Genomic DNA, 20874 nt, shown 5'->3' on the forward strand with positions numbered 1-20874 from the left:
AGGTCTTGGTGGGTGGTTGCAAACTTGTGTTCTTTTGCTTGCTCTTGATAGGTCCACTCGTAAGTTCAGCTACAAGTGAGTTTTTATGCATGCTTCCCTCCTCCTTCTCCTTCTTCATGTCACCATGACTTGATAGTGTACCTTCTCCTGCAATTCACCCATGATGGGATGACATCAATTTGAAAACTCCCTAGTCTAACATGATGCATTTTTATCCATGTACTGAGCCCGGGAAAAGTCATGGACAGGGAGGAAGGGCTCAGTAACTATGCATTGTGTAGTTCTAGTTAATAGGGAGGGAGCTTGATCACTGAGACTGCACAAAGCGCATCTCAGGCTTGACTGAGGAACTTTTATACACAGTCCTCACTGAGGAGAAAAATTGTGCAGTGCCCACTAAGGGTCCGGATTGCACAGTTCAATCAGGCAGTGACTACTATGGGATGAGGCCCTGGGAGGATAGTTATGTGCATTTTTGATAGGTAAGGGGGACTAGGTAGAAGAGAGGCTTGAAGGGAAAATCTGCACAGTTTCTATGGGCAGTGAGCTACGACTGAGGGAAGGACATTGGAAGACACATATGCGCAGTTATGGAGGCCAAGGGAGGTTGGGATCTCTATGCATTACGGGGTTCCAACAGTCAAGGGAAAATCTTGAGGACGGAAAGTGTGAAGTGCGCAGTTTAAGGAAGGCTGGGAGGCACAACTGCGCAATTCTAGGGGTCAAGGAAGGTTGTTGGACTCTAGAATTGCACGGAACCATGGCCTTGGAGGACAGTGACTGTGCACTACACAATTCTAGGTAGCAAGGTTACATCAATGAGGGTTGAGACTGCATAGTGCGCAACTCAATCGGGGCCTGGTGAAGCTAAGTTGATCGGTCAGGATGATTTTCTGAAAATGGTTGTGTGCGAAGGGGGTTGGACCCATGATGATATTGACTTTTGATCACAAACTTAGCATACTTTGATGACACAACAACATAGATCATCGGAACAAACAAATAAAGCATTCCCCTTTGTGTGATTGTCTCATGACAAGATGTGACAAGTGCGACACTTAAGATAGACTTTGGGACGACCGTGACGACACTTGTGTGACAACATTCAAGACTTTGTGTATGAGTGTGATAGATGTTTACATGGTTAGGACAACTCATTTACATAATAAATGATCTTCGAAACCACCAGAACATGCTCGCAAACATTACATAACAGTCAAACATGCCAAAATATGACAAGTAATCCAACAAGCAAAAGGAACCAAAGAACTTTAAGAAATCTCATGGGATGAGCTTGAGTGTTTGCAATAGTCAATAAAAATACCAAGGAAGGCTCCAAAATTTGACTGCAAGCCAAAATTTTGGAGGGTGTTGCAACAACTACAACACTTGGCAACACACTGGTTGAATTCCAACTTCTCTATCTTGGTTAGTTTCTTCTGTGCAAGGCCTTGGTTCCTCAGGGAGTATTAATTCATCGTGTAGATTATTTTGGCCTTCCCACTTACACCATGGGCAGACATGGTTCCATCTATACCTTCTCAGTTGAACACAATATAAGATTCAGTGTGATCACAATGTTTTGAATTGGGAAGGGTAGTTTAGTTCACGAGCTTAAGATTTGCAGAGTATAGTTTTTCATCTTTGGTGTTGCTCTGCTCCCAGCAGGCCTGTACAGTACCCTGACAAAGACACATAGAAATACAAACATTGTGCCACTGCCAGCAAGCCTGGATAGTATAATGGCAGAGTTTCTTGTTTCACCTCTATGCATTAGAATCTCTTCTCTTCTTTGACCTTTATTTATTTATTTAAAGATAATTGTGCATCGACACTTATTTAGTTTGGGGCCGAAGAAGGATCCTAACTTATTGAGAGAAGAAGAGGTTGTTCCTTCAGAGAAGCATATAAAGACCTCTGATTTAGGTTTACTCATTTAGATTTCCACCTTCTCTATTTCTACTAATTGGATAGGCCTGAGAACACCAACAGAAAAACTGAGTATAGGCATGCGGTTTCCAAACTAGCCATGGGTTCATGGTTGGAACAAAAGTCTCCTTACAAATGGATCATATTTTCTGTGAGAACTTCATTGGCCAAAAGATGCAACCAACACAAGGAAGATGGAAAGAAGGCTATCCAAGCACTGTAGTGCCACAAGGCTCTTTAAACTTCAACCACACACACACTTATAAGTCTTAATGCAGTCAGGCGCAACACTTATTCACATGATAAAACAACACAAAATTGAAGCAAAGACATAAAACAAATAGGAAATGACTATGTACATAGTGTGGGACGCAACCCCATATCTTGATTGAAAATATTGCTTTAAGTCTTAGCCATTAATAGGGAGGGAGTTAATGTTTCCTGTCAAGTGATTGAAGACGATATGTGTGTTGGCCAAGCTTCTCATGAACTATGTATGGACCAATCCACAGGGACTAAAACTTAGTGTGTTTTCCTTTGTCCTCGTGGGCTTTATCCCACTTTAAGACTAAGTCACCCACACCAAAGCTATTTTTCCCTGCAGACTTTCTATCAAATCATCTCTTGATACGACTTTGGTGAAGTAAGAATTTTCCCTTAACTTTCATCCTTTCTTACTATATCTTGTGCAAAGTGTCCATCCTACACTAAACTAGAAGACATGGCTTGTTTTGGGACTCTTGGGGCAATTGGAGAGTGGGCAAGTAGATGTTCGGCGGGAGGATAGCTTCTTTTCCATACACCAGGAAGTAAGGGGAGGTGTTCAAAGAAGGCTTAAGTGTGACTCGATCAACCCATAAGGCATTCACCAAAGTAGAGTGCTAGTTTTGTTGTTCAAAGAATATGGTCTTTTTGGTGATACAGGTGAGATTCTTGTTTGTGGATTCTACAAGATCATTTCCCTATGGATAATAGTTAGTATAATATTTCAAGATAATATAGTTTTCCAATGCAAAATCATAAAGTCTTAACAAGGAAAATTACGTTGCATTGTCAAAAACAAGTAAAGTAGGAACGTCGAACCTGGAGATGATATTCTGCTACAGAAAGTTGATGACTTCCTAATTGTTCACCTGTTTTAGCGCAACTGCCTTTTTCCACCGCATGAAATAGTATGTAGTAGTTAGGATATAGCAGTGATACTTCGATGAGTGTGGGAAAGTTTCCCCAATGATATCCAAGCCCCACTATTGAAAATTTTCTTCCACTGTAACAAGTTGTAGCGAGGTTTCTTACTTCTTATTTTTGTCAGCAAACCTTTGACAGACCTGACACTTACAGGCATAGGCATGAGCATCCTTAAATAATGTAGGCTAGTAAAAGTTGGACCACATAATATTATGTGTTGTAGTGTTTCTTTTGAAGTGTCCCCTGGTAGCTCCATCCTGGATATCATGTAATACCATTTCTGAATCCTGTGCCTCCAAACCCCTGAGAAATACTCCAATGTGGTGCTTTTTGAAGAGCACCCCATGCACCAATTGATATGAAAATGCTTTGAGTCGGAGTGACCTCTTCTTCCACATAGATAAATGAGAGGGCATTATGCCATGCTCAAGTTATTGGCACACATCCGTGTACCAAGAGTTTATGTCCGAAGTGGGGGAGGCTTGCTCAATGTTGTATATTTCAATATCTTGCTCCCATCCTGGGAGCTCTTCTTCTTCCTCATTCATGTTAACTGCTTCTATTGCTAATTTACAAAAACCATGACCCTTGATTATGTGAACTGGCTTGATGTCAAGATCATATTCCTATAATCTAGTCATCCAGTTCACCCTCCTTTCACCCAGCTCTTGTTGAACAAGCAGTGATCTAACTCTTGGGTGTGGAACAAAGATAACACAACGATTCTTTAACAAATAGGGTCTGAAGTGCTTTACTGCCTTGTAAACTGCATAATCTTGTTTTTCCACGATGGGATAGTTGAGCTCTAGTCCCTGCAGACTTGCGCTCATGAAGGAGATAGGTTGTTCATTATTCAACTCATCGTTCTGAGTTAGCACAATAGCAAGAGAAGTGTCGGAAGCAAAAGTGTATAAAAAGAAGTCTTTACCGAAGTCTGGGTTGTATAACTTGGGTGCTTATGCTATAGCTTTCTTGATATGGGAAAATGTGTCCTTTTCCCTCTTGATCCATTTATAAACTAGGTACTTCTTGATCATCTCCTGTATTGGTTTAACAATCTTAGCATAGTCAGAGATGAACTTTCGGAGAAGTTGATCTCCCCAAGAAAGACTACATGGCTTTCTTGTTCATTGGGTGGGGAATCTGTGTGATGGTCCAGAGCCTATCGAGGTCTACCTTGATCCCACTTTTATCAATGATGTGTCCTAGGAGGTTGCCTCTGGACACTACAAATATACTCTTCTTGGAATTTAAGGATATCTCGTATTCACGACATTGCTCAAAAATATTCGTTAGATGGCGTAGATGGTTTTACCTCTGTTTGGAAAATATTGTCACATCATCAAGGTAGAAAATTACGCTTTGTCCAATAAGCTCGTGAAAGGCAATGTCCAACGCATGTTGGAATGTTGCATCAGCATTGGATAGCCCAAATGGCATTGTCGAAATACGAATGTGTCCCACTTCATTGTGAAAGTAGTTTTCAATGTCGGGCTCTGCTACCAAAACCTGGTTGTAACCTGAGAATCCATTGAGTAAAGAAAACATTTTGGACCCTGATATTTTTTGTAGTATTTGCTCCATGGAAGGCACAGGGTAATTATCTTTATCCGAGGCATGCTTAAGATTATGAAAATCTACACACATGTGGATCTCCCTGGACTTTTTTCTCATGGGAACCAAGTTTGATACCCACATTGAATGTCGCACCTTGTAGATGATCCAAGGATCTAGCAATTTTCTCAACTCCTTTTGTATGAGGAGCTCAAGCGTTCGGTGAACTTTCCTCAGTTTATGCTAAAATAGCTTGAACCATTCCTTGATTGGTATCACAAACTGGATGATTCGTGTGTCATATGTCTTGAGTTCATCGTATGTCCGTATGAAGACATCATGGTACTGCTTGAATAAGTGGATGAAGGATCTCTTCTCCTGTGGTGTGCAGCAAGTACAGAGGTTGACATATTTCATATCTTTCTCAGTTCCCAAGTTGATTTGATCATGCGAGAAAGTATAATTGTGGGTCTTGGCATTAACAGGTCCCTAGAATCGGTTATGCAGATCATACAGATTTTCCAGTGATACCACACACTTAGGGATGAGGTTGTCTTTACTCACATTAGCTACGTCCTCCAGTGCCTTTTCATGCTCGTCTTCGTTAATCATTGCGTCTTTAAATACATCAGCATTGGCCATAAAGTACAATATCTGTTGGTCGCCATAAAAGACACGTAATTTAGTTATATTATCTGGGACATACGGTTTATACAAAATTTCAATAGAAAAGTCATCCCGTAACGGTGACATCCTAGTAGAAGCATTTGCCAAGGCATCCGCTACTACATTACGCATTCTTGCAACTGAAATAATATTGAAAGCTTGGAAGTGAGAGATGAGTCACCATACCTCTTTTTGATAACTTTCTAGATGAGGTGACACATAATGTATAATGTTGCGTACCTAACACACCATAATTTCAGAGTCACCTACCACTCTTAGATTGGAAATGTTGAGGTCGAGGCCTTCTGTAAGCCCATGACGAGTGCTTCATACTCTGTAGTGCTATTCATGCACTCGAATTCCAAGTGGCTAGAGATCATGTGTTTTCTCTGTAGTAGGTCTATTAAAACACAACTAGCTCTAGAGCCCTCTTGTGCCTTAGATCCATCAAAGTACATTGTACACATATCATATGTATAGGGACTACTCACTGCACTAGTACTACTACTACCACTACTACTACCACTACTAACTATAAAAAGTTCATTATCACCAGTTGGACATGGAAGGAGATCCAACAGTGTGTCTAGTGGAACTAGGGATGGCTCTGCAAGATAGCATCCCAACTGTGTTTCCATGAAATAAATGCTAAATAATAATTCTGCTAAAGCCATTGGCTTGTTATGCCCATTCAAGGGAGTCATTGTGTGCTTCATGTATCTCTATGACTCTACCCAGATATGATTATTCCTTCCCCTATATGGCAGCCATAAGTGTGACCATTCCATGGAAAACTATCCTTGAAGCTTTCTTAACCAGCCTCTGCTCAGTGACACTCTGTATGCTTCTGGAATGTCCACAATCACTATGCTGATACATTGGTGAAGTCGTCCATCAGATGATAACCGAATGATGGCCTCCCTAAGTTCACCAATTACATGGACATGAGTTATGTCCAGCTGAATGATCTATGCATCTGTCTTGTCCCATTTAACATTTATCTTCTTGTCCATAAATAGTGGCATGACGTTCACTGATGCACTCGAATCAACCAAGCAATTGTGTACATTTAAGTTGAAGATTTTGAATGTTAACAAGAATGGTGGGCAGAGTGTGTTTGCATCCATTGTGAGTGCACTAAGTACAGATGCGAGAGCATCAAGATACTTACTAAATCCCTTTTTTGAAGAGGTGGCATTACCTAAAGTGGTTTTACCAAGTGCCCGTAAAAGGATATCTTGCTGGCTCGTGATATTTATAAGTTTGAACAGGGAGATGTTTGCACAAGAATTCTTCATATCGTCTACAATTTTGTAATCCATGGTGGGTAGACTGACCAAGGTGTCCAGGGATGGAACTTGGTTTGTGGTTTCCAGAGGGATGGTTATGTCCTTACTGTTTTCAGAAACACTTTTCATTGAAACTGCTTTCTTAGACTTGCTCTGAGTGTTCTGCGTTGAGTTAGCCAGAGGATTGAGTTTTCTTAACAAGTTTTCTTTGAATTTTTGTTTCGAAACCTCAATCATAGTGGTCGACCCTTGGCTTCTTAAGTTATATTGATTCCTCTACTTCTAGCTTGGATGATCACTCAAAGGCTACTTATTAGCAGTGCCCTCAACCTCAACGTTGCTATGTTGAAAGTGGTAGGTGATTCAAAAATTGTGGGACATCAGGTATGTAACACCACACACTTTGTCTCACCTTGTCTTGAGAGTTACCAACAAGAGGTATGGTGACTTATCTCTCATTTCCAAGTTTTTAATATCATCTTTGTACCAAGAATATGCAATACATCTGCAGATGCTCTCGAAAATGTAGCTTCTAGGATGACACCGCTTAGGGATAGATTTACTGTTGAAATTTTGTATAATCCATCTGTCCATGACAACATAACAAATTTGTGTGTTTTTTATGATGATGATGAAAAGATACTGCATTTCATTGCCAACACTAATGTATTCAACGACGCATCGATAGATGAAGACATGCACGAGCAATATTTGCAAGAAACAATTGTTGACAGTAAAGGCAACCTCATTCCCAAGTGTGTGGTTTCACTCAAGAAGCTATATGATTTGCAAAACCGTTTCAAGGGACCCAGGAACACTAAAAACCATAGTTTCACACTGATGCATGAGTAGATTATTCTGGGGACATACAAAGATCCAAAGTTCGTGAATCTCGGTACGTGTTGCACATCGGAAGAGCAACAAGCCTTTGTCTTCCTGTTTAGATAGTACTGTGATGTATTCGCATGGACATACGATGGCTTGAAAACATATGACACACGAATAATCCAACACATCATTCCGATCAAGGAAGGGTTCAAGCCATTTCATCAAAAGCTCAAAAAAGTCCATCCGTCACTTGAACCCCTCATACAGAAAGAATTGACTAAGTTGTTGGATGCTCAAATCATTTATGAGGTTCGTCATTGTACTTGGGTTTCAAATTTAGTTCCTGTCAGGAAGAAGTCCAGGGAAATCCACCTATGTGTAGATTTTTGAAATCTAAATTGGGCCTCGGACAAAGAGAATTAACCTGTGCCATCTATGGAGCACATCTTGTAGACAGTATCTAGAGGATAAATGTTTTCTATGCTAGATGGTTTTTCCAGATGTAACTAGGTTTTGGTAGCAGAACCTGATAGAATTAAAACTACATTCCATACCAAGTGGGGTACATTCGCTTATCGAAGAATTCCATTTGGGCTGGTAAACACAGGCACAACTTTTCAACGCGCTATGGACATTGCCTTCCATGGGCTCATCAGACAGAGCATGGTGGTCTACCTTGATGACGTGCCAGTCTTTTCCAGAAAATGGTTAGACCACCCGTGCCATCTTAAGAAGATATTTGATCCATGTCAAATGTACGGGATATCCTTGAATCCCAAGAAGAGTGTCTTTGTAGTGTCTGAGGGGAACCTCTTTGGGCACATCATTGCCAAGAGTGTGTTAAGTTATGGTATGTTCTATGCTTATAACAATTTACTTCTTTTTCTTATTATATTCCACAGATTAGCAATCACATATACATAAAGTAAAGTGCAGATAGAACATTAAACGATTGACAGAAAACAAGCCAAGACAAGAGACACAAGATGTGGCGGCTAGCCAGGGACAAACCCCACAATGTGTGGGGAAAACCTTTGATCAAATCTTCTTTTATCTTCAATAATTCAGCAGAGAGAAATAGTACAATAAATTTGATTCATATCAGCAGTAGCAAACCCTAGATCAGTAGCATCAGCATTAGCGGCTTCATTATCAAACTAGGGCAGATCATATCTCACAAACCGACAGTCGGATTGACTTCATTCCACCACCAAAAGTTTCAGCTTCCAGAGGAGGTTCAGATGAACCTACAGCACAGTTCAGATGAGGAGATCTTCTAGGCCACGCAAGTCAATCTTTACTTTTGCAGTTGCAGCTTCAGTTTCAGCAGTTTCCGACTTCAAACTAGGGCAATCGATATCTTGCAAACCGTTCGTCGGATTGACTTCATTCCACCACCAAAAGTTGCGGATTTCAAAGGAGGCTCAGATGAACCTACATCGCAGTTCCAAAGAGGAGATCTTCTAGGCCACGCAAGTCAATCTTTACTTCTGCAGTTGCAGCTTCAAATTCAACAGCTTCCGGCTTCACATGTGTGAGAGAGAGAGACCCATTTCAGTGCAGTAGAGAAGAGACTCATATCTGCGCAGTAGAGAGAGAGAGATGTGATGAGATGAGTGAGTCCAAATGAGGAAAAGTCCTCTTATATTTATACACAACGTTGGTGGGTGAATAGATGCGACTGTTGGGCTTCTGAGCCTACATGAGTTGTAGGTCGGCTTGATAATAATTCCATAATCAAAATAAATTCATATCTCCATGAATACTTATCGGAATTGGATGATATTTATATCAATCCTACACCTCTCGATGAGAGGAATCTAATAAAAATATTATTAGCCATGAATAAGATGACCCACATAAAGTTTTGCCCTGGTTGCCAATTTTAACACTCCCTCTCAACCATGGAGAACTTCATCTGCAATCTGTCTATCGGTCGTTACTATTCATCCATCAAATGCACTGCCTTGTACAACCTGACCCTTGCCCTGCTCTGCTCTATTCTGCCTGTTCAGCTTTGTCTTGTTCTGCCCTGCACTGATATGTACTGTTTTGCTCTGTTCTGCTCTGCTCTTGCATTGTTCTGTTCTACTATGCTTTTGTCCGAATTATGAAGAAGAAGAAATGATCGAGGATGTATCATACTGACTCAAAGTCAGTCTCAGAGTATGTACCACTGGTCCCAGACCAGTCTCAACCAACCCAAAGTCAGCGTCATAGTGAGTACAACTCCAATGGTCCCAGACCAATATCATCCTCCACTGACTCAAAGTCAGTCTCAGAGTATGTACCACTGATCCCAGACCAGTATCAACCGACCCGAAGTCAGCGTCATAGTATGGTACAACTCCTACCACTAGTCCCAGACCAGTATCATTGATCCTAGATCAATGGAGGTCATCCTAGCGTAGGGAGTACGGTAGTTACAACGATGCGTCCATCGGTACTACTATGGTCCCTAACTTCATTTCCCTGCTCATTTATTAGATGAGAGGTACTTCCCTTGAGTCCCAGACTGCATGGGTAGGATGCCTCGACAGGAGAACTAATCAATCCTGTCCTCATAAGAGAACACATCAATCCTGCTACAATTTCCATGGAGAACACATCAATCCAGGCCTCATAGGAGAACACATCAATCCTGCTACAATTTCCATGGAGAACACATCAATCCAGGCCTCACAGGAGAACACACCAATCCTGCTACAATTGCCATGGAGAACACATCAATCCAGGCTGCCATGGAGAACACATCAATCCAGGCCTCACAGGAGAACTAATCATCTTGCTACACAGGAGAGCGAATCATCCTGTTCCACAAGAGAGCGAATCATCTTGTCCCACAAGAGAGCGAATCATATTGTTCCAGTGTGCACCACTAGGGGAGGGTGAGTCACCCTGTGGTCATATGTTGCTCCAGTAGGAACCGCAAGCCCTCAGAGCTCACAGAGCTCAATGTATGCAACATGCAGGACCCTTGTACAAGGGTTTCTTGCCGACTCCAAGTCGTTTGGGAAAATCATAGATTAGATCTTTCCTCGGGGCTTTGACAAGGTGTATCAACCTGTACATCATCTTAATGTGATGGAGCTTCCTTGCTCATCGACTTACCATATCCCAGATGATGTCTATCTGCTGGAGCAATTGACGAATACGAGATTCCTCAATAATCGAATCCCACCTCTAGTTGTTACAGAGAATCACAGTGGTAACCAATGTAAATCCAAACAGCTCACTGAAGAGCTTTCGCAACCAAACTGCCTCACATGAGGTTATGCTAGCAACAATATATCCTGCTTCGGCGGTGCTCAAAGCCACCGACTTCTGCTTCCTGCTCATCCAGGATATTGAAGCAGATCCCAAGGTGAAACAGTACCCGGAAGTGCTCTTACGGTCCACCACACTGCTTGCCCAATCAACATCAGTATATCCAAGTAGTCTCACATCTCCGGTAGTGTATCTTAATCCATGAGAGATTGTGTCCTGAAGACATCTCAGAAGATTCTTGGCATCAATCCAGTGAGGCTCAACCAAATATGAGCTCACAATGTTAACTGCAAAACATATGTTCGGACGGAGGTTCACCAAGAACATCGATGCGAATGAGTTTTGAAACTCAGAGGCATTTCCCAAGTTTGGTCCAACATCACTACCTTATAACTTCTAAAGTTAAGATCCTTGAGGTAGTCACAGGCTTGCAGTCCATCATACCGAATCTTCCCAATACCTTTACCACATATTTTCCTTGAGATAGGAAAATTTCCCTTGGCTTCTGCCACACTTCAAGTCCTTGGTCCTTCATTTCAAATTCAGAAGCCATCTCCCTCTTACATTTGTGAATGAGAGGGTTTGCACCTGTTAGAAAGAGGTCATCCACATACAATACCAGTATGAGAGGCTTGTCATCTTCAACCTTAAAGTAAAGGTTAGGATCGGATTCACTCCTAGTGAATCCCAGCTTCATCAAGTAGCTATAGATCCTCTCATACCATGCTCGGGGTGCTTGCTTCAGCCCATAGAGAGCTTTCTTCAACCTGCATACATGAGATTTTCGATCATAAATCTCAAATCCTTCTGGTTGCTCCACGTAGACCTCTTCTTTGATCGAGCCATGCAAGAACGCAGTCTTGACATCCATCTGATGTAGGTCCCATCCTTGTGAAGCGGCAAGGGCTATGATCGAGCGGATGGTCGTATATCTGGCAACAGGCGCAAATATCTCATCATAGTCTATACCTTCCTTTTGGGAGAAACCTCGAGCAACAAAATGAGCCTTATACTTTTCCGTGCTTCCATCTGCTGCATGCTTTATCTTGTAAAGCCATTTGGAAGTAACAACAGTCTTGTCCTAGGGTCTGGGAACTACTTCCCAAACATCATTCTTTATGATAGACTCATATTCTTCGGTCATAGCATCCTTCCATACTTGATGCTTGACGGCATCTGAGAATGATGAAGGCTCATTTTATATGATGATAGCCAGGTATCCTTGATACCTATTAGGTTTCTTACTTTCACGAAAGCTTCCTCGGGGTGCAGCATGTCCTTTAGCATCATCAAGTATCCCCCTAAGCCATGAAGGCCTCTTCCTAGAAGAGGAAGGCTCATGTGGATGAGAATCTATCAGATCCATGGGTTCTTCTACATCAGGGATTGATTCATCATCCTTTTCTTTCGGTTCCCTGGTGTTGGCTTCTTGAGAGCTCCTCAAAGTCGAAAGATATGTTCACCTTGCGGTGAACTTTTCTTTAGGAGTCTTGGAACCCAATGCTTGATGAGGGCATCAATTTTGTACATATACGACGGTGATTGTAGTTTCAGCCCATAGAAACATTAGAAGTCTTTGATCATGTAGCATGGTCTAGACAACTTCCATCATCGTGCGGTTCTTCCTTCCCACCACACCATTCTGCTCAGGAGTATGTGGTGTAGTAGTCTCCCTCTTAATGCCAACCTCAGGTATGCCTGAGTGAAGCAATTGTAATATATCAGAGGTCTTGCTTTGGCTTGAGGGGAATGGTGCCCTTTTGAGCTTTCCTTTGGCACATCCCGGACATACACTTTCTTTCTCTACTTGGAATTCGGGCATCCCTGTTACCATCTGTCTTACATCGGGTAGAGCTTTATAATGAAGGTGGGAAAACCTCTGATGCCAAAGTTCGGATTAAAGAGTTGTGTCACAAGACATGACACCTAGCGGACTTCCATTGACCTGATATAATGAATCAACACTAAACCCAAGAGTAAAGGCATCTTTAACATTATTTTGCCATATACGTACCTTACCATCACTGAAGGTTACCTTATAGCCTTTGTCTTCCATTACCGAGATGGATACCAGGTTCTTTTTGAGATCAAGTACATATAATACATCTTGCAAGTGAATCGTATTACCTTGATTCAGTTTAAGAGAAACATTGCCTACACCTTTCACTGGGTATTTCATGTCATCTCCAAGGACAATTTCCAGGTTAGTTTCTTTCTCTACCAGATTATAGAGTACTTCTTTGTAACCAGTGAAGTGTCTTGAGGCACCACTATCAATGAGCCAAATTCCCATTGAGTCCGAAGGAGCGGAGGTAGATAGAGCAGCTGGTAGATAATATTCAGCCTGCTTATCGTCAACAGTGTTAGATTCATACCTGGAATTTCTAGCCTTCTTGAATGCTTGTCCTCTTCCTTGATTCCCAGCTCTCCTCTTACCTTTGCTGTTGAATTTTTCATTCCTTTGATTGCCATCAGAGGGATTTCGAGTTGCACCACTGCATACTGTACCATGCTTCTCTAATCATGATTATCATCATGCTGCCCATGTCCATGATTTTATCCATCATAATGTTGCTCAAACTAGTGTGCATCATCATCATGCTATCCTATATGTCCATGATCTCATGTTGCCCTTTATGTCCATGATCTCATTCATCATGATGCTCATGATCTCATACATAGTGACTTGCTTTATCGCAAATGTAACATCATCATTTTCTTCTAGCCTTAGGTCCAGCCTTTCCTTTTGATTTAGTCCCGGAATTATTTCTTTTCTTAGCATGAGAAGAAAAAGCAGCAGGAGGACCTTTAGGCAAGGGCATTTCCTGCTCTTCTTCCCTTGTTTGTTCTTGGATGCATCTAGCCATTAATTCCTCGAAACTAGGAATTACATTATTGTTCAGAAGAGTAGTCTTGAACACATACCATTCAGATGGTAATCCTCCGAGAGTTGTGAGTGCCATTTCTCTGTCAGTAATGGTTTCCCCAATAGATAGGAGATCGTTCTTGATCTCGGTGATTCTTAAGAAGTATGCTTGCATACTTTCATCTTTACCCTTCTTGATTTCCCTTAGCTTATTTCTAAGAAACAAAACTTGATTTGCATCATTAACTTTAAATAAACTCACCAGTCTGTCGTAGATTTCCTTGGAGGTGTCTAGATCAGAGATGTAGGCCACCAAGCACTTGTCGATAGAGTCCCGGATGATCTTCTTTGTTTTAACTTCTCCATTTTTCCATTTGTTCCAGGCAGCAGCAGATATATTTGATGAAGGCTCAACAATATTGCCTCTTACATGGTCCAGCACTCCTTGATCTTCAAGGGTTAGATCGATAGACATCTTCCATCCGTGATAGTAAGCTTTCTCACGGAGCTTGTCTTCGACAGGAAAGATTGTTGAGGACCCCATAGTTCTTTTAGGATAGCCTTACCAATCTTCTCTTCAATGTTTGCTCTTGCTCTTGCTCGGGCTTTGTCTTCATCTCAGCTCTGATACCATGTTAAGTTATGGTATGTTCTATGCTTATAACAGTTTACTTCTTTTTATTATTATATTCCACAGATTAGCAATCACATATACATAAAGTAAAGTGCAGATAGAACATTAAATGATCGACAGAAAACAAGCCAAGACAAGAGACACAAGATGTGGCAGCTAGCCAGGGACAAACCCCACAATGTGTGGGGAAACCCTTTGATCAAATATTCTTTTATCTTCAATAATTCAGCAGAGATAAATAGTACGATAAATCTGATTCATATCAGCAGTAGCAAACCCTAGATCAGTAGCATCAGCATTAGCGGCTTCATTATCAAACTAGGGTAGATCATATCTCACAAACCGACAGTCGGATTGACTTCATTCCACCACCAAAAGTTTCGGCTTCCAGAGGAGGTTCAGATGAACCTACAGCGCAGTTCAGATGAGGAGATCTTCTAGGCCACGCAAGTCAATCTTTACTTCTGCAGTTGCAGCTTCAGTTTCAGCAGTTTCCAACTTCAAACTAGGGCAGTCGATATCTTGCAAACCGTTCACCGGATTGACTTCATTCCACCACCAAAAGTTGCGGCTTTCAAAGGAGGTTCAGATGAACCTACAGCGCAATTCCAAAGAGGAGATCTTCTAGGCCACGCAAGTCAATCTTTACTTCTGCAGTTGCAGCTTCAAATTCAACAGCTTCCGGCTTCACATGTGTGAGAGAGAGAGACCCATTTCAGCGCAGTAGAGAAGAGACTCATATCTGCGCAGTAGAGAGAGAGAGATGTGATGAGATGAGTGAGTCCAAATGAGGAAAAGTCCTCTTATATTTATACACAACGTTGGTGGGTGAATAGATGCGACTGTTGGGCTTCTGAGCCTACATGAGTTGTAGGTCGGCTTGATAATAATTCCATAATCAAAATAGATTCATATCTCCATGAATACTTATCGGAATTGGATGATCTTTATATCAATCCTACACCTCTCAATGAGAGGAATCTAATAAAAATATTATTAGCCATGAATAAGATGACCCACATGAAGTTTTTCCCTGGTTGCCAATTTTAACAGAGTGGGATCAAGTTTGATCCGGACCGAGTTCGTACTATCACGTAGATTCCTTACCCAGTGAACAAGAAAGCTATACAGTCCTTAGGGAAGATCAACTTCCTCCGGAAGTTCATCTCATATTATGCACAAATTTTCAAACCTATACCAGAAATGATCAAGAAGGATGAAGTCTACAACTAGGGAAAGAAGGAAAAGGACACATTCACCCATATCAAGTAGGTGATAGAAGAAGCAACTGCGCTATATAGCCCAAAGTTCAACAAAGATTTCTTGCTTTATACATTCGCTTTCGACACTTCACTCGCTGCAATACTCACTCAGAAGGATGAGATGAACAACGAATGTCCCATCTCCCTCATGAGTGCAAGCATGTAGGGACCCGAGATCAACTGTCCCACCATGGATAAACAAACATATGTTGTATACAAGGCGATGAAACATTTCAGATCCTACCTATTGAAAAATCATTGCATAGTCTTTGTGCCACACCCAACAGTCAGATCGTTGCTTATTCAACAAGAGTTGGGTGAAAGACGTGTGAACTGGATGACAGGACTACAAGAGTATGATCTTGAAATCAAGCTAGTTCGCATTGTCAAGGGTCAAAATCTCTGTAGACTAGTAGCATAATCAGTACACACGCAAGAGGAAGAAGAAGAGCTCGTCAGTTGGGAACAAGAAATCGACATGTACAATATAGAGCGAGCACCACCCACTCCGCACAACAACTCTTGGTACGAAGAAGTGCGCCAATACCTTGAGCATGGAACCATGCCATCTCATTTTTCGATGCGGAAAAAGAGGGCACTCCGACTCAAAGCCTTATCTTACTAGTTGCTGCACAGAGCGCTTTATATAAAGCACAACAATGGAATTTTGCTCAAGTGCTTGGAGGCACAAGATTTAAAGAGAGTGTTACGTGATCTGCATGATGTACTAGTTGTAGGTCACTTTGCGAGTAACACAACTGCTCATAAAGTCTTGAGAGCTGGTTTCTACTAGCCGACATTGTTCAAGGATGCACATTCTTATGACTGCAAGTGCCCGGTCTATTAGTGATGCGCCGACAGAACTCGAAGTTCTGTAGCCTGCTACAACCTGTTGCTGTGGACAAATCATTCCAACAGTGGTACTTAGACGTCATTAGGGAAATATTCCCACATTCATCAAAGAAACAAAACTACATCCTGACTGCTACATATTACTTCACGCGGTGGATAGAAGCAGTTCCGCTCAAACAAGTGAATGACCAGGAAGTCATCAGCTTCCTTCAACAGAACATCATTTCAAGGTTTGGCATTCCTATATCACTTGTTTTTGACAATGAAACTTACTTCTCTTCATTGAAACTTTATGATTTTTCATTTCAATATGGTATTGTGCTTAAACATTTAGCTAACTACTACCCATAGGGAAATGGTCTTGCCGAATCTACAAACAAGAATCTCATTCGCATCATAAAAAAGACCATTTACTCTGAGCAACAAAACTAGAATTCCACTCTAGTGAATGCACTTTGGGTTGACCAAGTTACACCCAAGCCCTCTCTGAACACATCTCCATACTTCCTTGTATACAGAAAAGAAGCCATCCTCCCACCAAATATCTACTTGCCTGCTCTCCAATTATCCCAAGAATCCCAAGGCAAGTCATGTCTATTGGTTCAGCATAGGATGGACACATTACACAAGTTACAAGAAGAACGGATGAAAGAAAAAGAAAAAATTTCACTCCACCAGAACCGTATCAAGAGATGGTTTGATCGAAAGTCTGTAGGGAACGCCAACTTCATTGTGGGTGACTTAGTCTTGAAGTGGGATAAACCCCACGAAGACAAAGGAAAACACACAAAGTTCCAGTCCCTATGGATTGGTCCTTTCACAGTCTACGAAAAACTTGGCCAACACACGTATCGTCTACAATCACTTGACGGGAGGATTGGAAACCTTCTTGTTAATGGTCAATTTTTAAAATTTTATTTTCAATGATCTGGGGCCACGCCTCGCCATACGTACATAGTCTTTTCATTGCTTGTTCTGTTGTTTTACTTTTTTGTTTTCACTTAGCTTTTATTTCTTTTATGTTTTTTAATTTTATTTTTGTAAATAAGTGTTGTACTATACTGTGTTCTAGATTTTGAATATGTATGTGGCTGAAGTTATAGAGCCTTGTGACACTGGAGCACTTGGCTAGTCCTGTGTCTGTCTTCTTTGTGATTGGTTGTAAGTTTTGGCTAATGAAGTCTAGACAGAAAATATGATCCATATGTAAGGGAAGCTTTGGTAAAACCATGAACCTATGTCCAAACAAGGGAACCCCATGCTTGTACTCAGCCTTTTTCTTTGTGTGTTCAAGCTTATCCAACAAGTAGAAATAGAGAAGGGGAAAAATATAAAGGAGCAAACCTAAATCAAAGGTCTTACATGCTTCTCTGAAGGAACAACCTCTTCCACTCTCAATAAGTTGGGATCCCTCTTCTGCCACAAAAGCAAATAAGTGCCTATGCACAGTCCTCTTTCAAAAAAAAAAAATACGAAGCTGAAAGAAGAGAAAGGCTTTCTGTGCAGAGAGGTGAAGAAAGTAACTCCACCGGGGTACTGACCAAGCTTGCTGGAAGTGGAGCATGTTCCTGTGTGACTTTGTTGGGGTACTTTCCATGTCTGTTGGCAGTGGAGCAACAACAGAGATGAAAAATTATACTCTGAAAATCTTAAGCTCGCGAGCCAAACTACCCTTCCCGATTTTGAAACATTGTGATCTAGCTGAAAATTTTGTTGTGTTTGACTGAGTTGGTACAAGGTGAACCATGTCTGTACATGGGGTAAGTGGGGAAGCCAAAGTAACTTGCACAAAAAATCAATACTCCATGAAAGGCCAAGGCCTTGTGCTAAAAATGAACTGAAATAGAGAAGCTGGTATTCAACCAGTGTGTCACCAAGTGTTGTAGCGGTTGCAACACCCTCCAAAATTTTGGCCCGCATCCAAATTTCGGAGCCTTCCTTGGTTTTTCCCCTGATGGTTGCAAACACTTGGGCTCATTCCATGAGATCTTTTTAATTCTTTACACACTTCTTGCTTGATCAACCACAGGTCATCTTTTGGCATGTTGATTGCTATGTCATGCTTGCGAGTTTGTTCTGGCAATTTTGAAGGTTTATCCTTGTGTGCATGAGTTGTTTTCGCTTTGTGGACATTGGTCATACTCACACAAAAATTTGTGTGCACTATCGCGCAAGTGTCATCACGTTGATTCGAAGATCTATCTCAAGTGTCGCACTTGTCGCTCTTAACTTTTGAGGCAGTCTCATTGAGCACATGTTTGTCTTGTTGGTTTGAGGTGTCTTGTCATCAATTCATGCTAAGTGTGTGCTTATAATTTCATGTATGCACAAGTTCATTTTCTCTCACACTAAGCCATTTTTCCTGAAAATCTGTCGATCAGACAACCCTCCTTCAACGGACCCCGACTGAGTTGCACTGTGCAGTCTCAGCTCTCAATGACCCTGCTCTATTGCCCAAAACTACGCAGATCTTGAGGCTATCCTTCGGGGCAGACTGCACTACATAATCCTAGAAGTGAGCAAGCCGATTGTCTCCCAGAACTGCCTAGAAGTTGTCCCCAAGTCCAATCCAATATATGCTTCTCACAAGATCACTCATCAAGCCTCCCTCTAGTCTATCAGGAAACCTAAATTGCATTGTGACCCAGGGTTGCACTGCTCCCCAAAAATGCATATAATTTTCCCATTTTCCTACCCTACACTATTTTCAAAAGCTGCGTAGTCATGTGAGTTGGGCCTCTGCTGCTTGTCGCTGCACTATTCCAAGGAATTGTGTATAATTGATTGGAAGGGCCCTTGCTAGCTTGCCCTGCTCTCCCTTTGAGAATTGCATAGATTTGACTAGCAGGGCCTTTATTGGCTTGTTCTGCTCTCCATCTCAAAATTTCATAGTTTTGATTGGTACTCTCATTGTTGCCCCACTCTGTACTGATCCTAGAAACTATGCAGAAACTGCCTTCTCGAAACTGTCCCTTAGAAATGTGAAATTATGACCAGCAGCTCCTGCAGCCCGATCCAACCTTTCTCTAGAAAACTGCGCAAAAATGTCTACTGGTGCCTCCTACTGCCCGCTCTGTCTTCCTCAACAAAACTGCACATATTCCTAGTTGGAACCCCAGATGACCTACCTAGTCCTCACCTTGAAAACTACACAGAATTGACCAACAGTTCCTCCTAACACCCTGCCTAGTCTTACTCCTAGGAACTGCAAAATTATGCCTCCCATCTGGGTTCTACCGTATAGCTGTCTCTGTTGTCCCAGATTGTGCAAATCTGCCTCCCAATGACATCTGTGCAGTTTTTCCCGATAGTGTTGTGGAACCTCGCATCCTGGCCTGAGCCATGCTCTATGCAATTTCAGTGCCTTGTCCTCTCTCCTGGTCACTTGCACCCGAAATGGAAAACAATGCATCATGTTAGACTAGGAGATTTTTGGATTTGATATCATCTCATCGTGAGTGATTGCAAGAACATGTACATTGATGAAACATGGTGCGACGAAGAACAGGATGAGGAAGGAAAGCATGCTAGAAGACTTGCTCACAATTTAATGAATGTACGAAGCACATCAAACAACAAGTGAAAGGGACAAATACATGTGCGCCATCAAGCAAAGACCAAGACCATCGAAGACCCCGTGCACTTTTCCATGTGGAGGTGAATACATGTTACACTGAGAGAACACCCATCACTTAGCAACACAATAGCTTGACACGGACACCACACTCAACTAGTACATGTCAAGAGTGTCATGTCGAGTTGAGTTGTCTCAACCACATCACTACTATGGGCCACACTTGTTGTAATAAGATGTAATGTAATGTGAAAGTCCAAGAGACGCACATATGAAGTTGAAGAGTCATGTCAGTTGAAAAGTCATAGGAAGTCAAATAGTCATGAGGGAAGTCGAAGAGTCATAAGGATTAGTTATCCCCCTTGGCTATATATACCCCCTCATTGTATGAGCAAAGGACTTTTCACCTTGGCTCCTCCCACATAGCCTTGAGAGTCTATAGTTTGTTCTTTGAGGAGCGAGGAGTGGCTCCAATGTCCCACTACTAGGGCTAGTGATGTATGGTGTACATATGTGTCTTGGAACTTTTTCTTAATTCAGAAGCCTGTCTCAGGCCAGCACATTTTCACGCATGTTTTGTATTCATTTGTAAGACTATTCTTTAAACATTTGTAATGCATGTTTTCTTAACCTGTACTAAGATAGTTGAACTACTTCAGTTATTTTAGTACTTACATTGTTGAATATGTGTTGTATTGTTTATCATTGCTATCTCATTCGTATGGACTAATCCACCGAACATTCGACAAACCATCCTTGTGTTTTCTTGGTTTTAACGACTGTCACCCCTGTGTGGACTACTCTGGTGGACGGTGTTTGTGTTTTCCCTTGAACTTTGGTTTTCACGACTGCAACATCCGTTGCGGACTATTCCGCTGGATGTTGGAAAAACCATTTTTGTTTTCACGTGTGTCTCTCCTTGGGGGGTACTACTACCTCTCATCTAGAGGCTCACTTTTACCCTC

Source organism: Pinus tabuliformis, chromosome J (assembly GCF_031772625.1).
Source record: "Pinus tabuliformis cultivar Carrire ecotype Pingquan chromosome J, CPIR1, whole genome shotgun sequence".
In the NCBI taxonomy this organism is placed as follows: Eukaryota; Viridiplantae; Streptophyta; class Pinopsida; order Pinales; family Pinaceae; genus Pinus; species Pinus tabuliformis.